General features: G+C 38.3%; 1 pseudogene; it reads right to left on the bottom strand.

Moving 5' to 3' along the window:
• Positions 1-374: 374 nt before the first annotated feature.
• On the bottom strand, positions 375-644 carry LOC108717605 (annotated as a pseudogene).
• Positions 645-2186: the final 1542 nt, after the last annotated feature.

Below are 2186 nucleotides of genomic sequence, written 5' to 3'. Positions count from 1 at the left end.
AGTTCCCAGGCTCACTTTATAACTGCACTGATGGCTCAGCTCAATCTAGTCAGTGACTGACTCAGGATATGATCCATAAAGGTTTAATAAAATTAATGTAAACATAAAAGGTTGAACTTGATGGGCGTGTGTCTTTTTCCAACCTAACTTTCTTACTATGTAAATACATTCCCTGGCTCTCCAGCTCAGGATACCACAAAGTCATTATTATTATTATTATTATTAACTCCATTAAAATAAGACCTGAGGCTTTTCATGCTTCTCAAGTTTATTTATTTCTTTACAGTTCAGTAGCAACACTTATATGATTATAAGTTATTATTATATGAACAGGGTGGTCTTCAAACAGAGTTAGTGAGAGCTTTTTGTTCTTTCTAATGGTGGCCTTCAGATTTCTTCTTTCTCAAGGCGTATTCAACACCCAGTGCTACCACAAAGGCAGCAAAACCCCATTTGAAGCCTCTGAACACAACGTCCTTGAAAGTTGCAGGTTTAGCGTACCCACCCATGTACTTCCAAGCTTCGTTTCTTAATCATGGATCCCGAAGCCTTTTCTGTACTTTCTCCAGAGGAGTGCCTTCTATTTTCCACTGCTAATAGTCAGGCAGCTGCATTTTTGCATGTCCATGGTGGTCGTGGCCTGACCCATACCTCTGAATTATTAAACCTTCTTCGATAGGGTGAGTGAGCGGAACCACAGAGTTGAAGGACAGGATGTCATCGTAACCTTGCGGAAAAATTGCCCTCAAGTTTATTCATAGACACTTTGCACCCTGTCTTCCATGTAAGATGCATTGCTGCAGGTGTCTCCACTCCATTTCAGAGCACATAGACCCATGGCTTCCCCCAAGAATACATTGCTGCTTGTGTTCAGAAAAGTTGTATTCACATGGGGTGGAAAGGGGCACATAGGAGTCTCCCCTGCCTTCCCCTACCCATCCCGTAACTTGCGTGGCACATGTTGGGATTGTACTTACTGTACTTACCACCTGCAATAAGATACAGTTTGCAAGCAGATCCCATATAGAATTGCTTCATAAGCACTCTTTGCAAATGACCCCTACTATGTTTTATCTACACACACATGGACCATCGTGTTTTCTATCATAATAAATGCTGCAATGATCAACACCGAAATACAGTCATTGGCACTAGCCAGTATCAGTGTCTCAGTGTGTAACATCTTGGCCCCTTTTGATGCATTTTGCTAAACATTTGCACAAACCGCCTAAAGATCATTTTCAGACTATTTGCTAATTATTTTACTTGTGGCCAAACATGAACATTTTTTGGATTGTGAAACTTGTCCAAATGTTTCACTCATCTCTCATTTTACCGCCATTAGGATGCCTAAAGCTGTGCATTTGAAAACATGAAACCCCTATTTTGTAGCACCTGATACTTTGTGATCTACAAGAAAAAGGAATATTTCTGTTTCCTGTGCTTTAGGAAAAGCTGAACTATTTGACAAAAGTGATATAACAGACAATTCAATAGCTATTGAACGTCGGCAGAATACTTAGACTGGATTGGTATCATTCAGAGCACAAAAGAGATTTTAGTAATATTTTTTACTATTTTATAAAAAGTTGCATTTTCTTGAGACAAGTAAAAAAGTGCTAGCCACAAAAATTGAAGTATGAAAACACTGTAATATAAATTTGTGGGCTTATATAATTTGGGGTGTCTTTTTGCACCCCTTTCTTCCTCTTTTATCTAGCTATTTAAATTAGGGATGCACCAAATCCACTATTTGGGATTCAGCCGAATCCCCGAATCTTTCGTGAAAGATTTGGCTGACAACCGAACCGATTACTAATTTGCATATGCAAATTAGGCAAGGGTAAGGAAAATGTGGGAAATAAATTTTACTTCCTTGTTTTGTGATGAAAAGTCATGTGATTTCCTTTTCTACCCCTAATTTGCATATGCAAATTAGGATTTAAATTTGGTTCAGCCAGACAGAAGGATTCAGCAGAATAGAAATCCTGATGAAAAAGACCGAATCCTGAAACAAATCCTGGATTTGGAGCTTCCCTAATTAAAATCAAGGGTTTTTGAATAAAAACTATAGTTGATGGCCCCTGAGAAGTTTTATTCTGTCATACAATGTCCAAACACATAAAAAACAAACTCAGACGCAAACAAACAACACCACAAACCATGAAACTTTCATCTTGATATAA

The sequence above is a fragment of the Xenopus laevis genome, chromosome 5S (assembly GCF_017654675.1).
Source record: "Xenopus laevis strain J_2021 chromosome 5S, Xenopus_laevis_v10.1, whole genome shotgun sequence".
Lineage (NCBI taxonomy): Eukaryota > Metazoa > Chordata > Amphibia > Anura > Pipidae > Xenopus > Xenopus laevis.
Note: the sequence above shows the minus strand (reverse complement) of the source record. Positions and strands in the feature narration are given on the sequence as shown.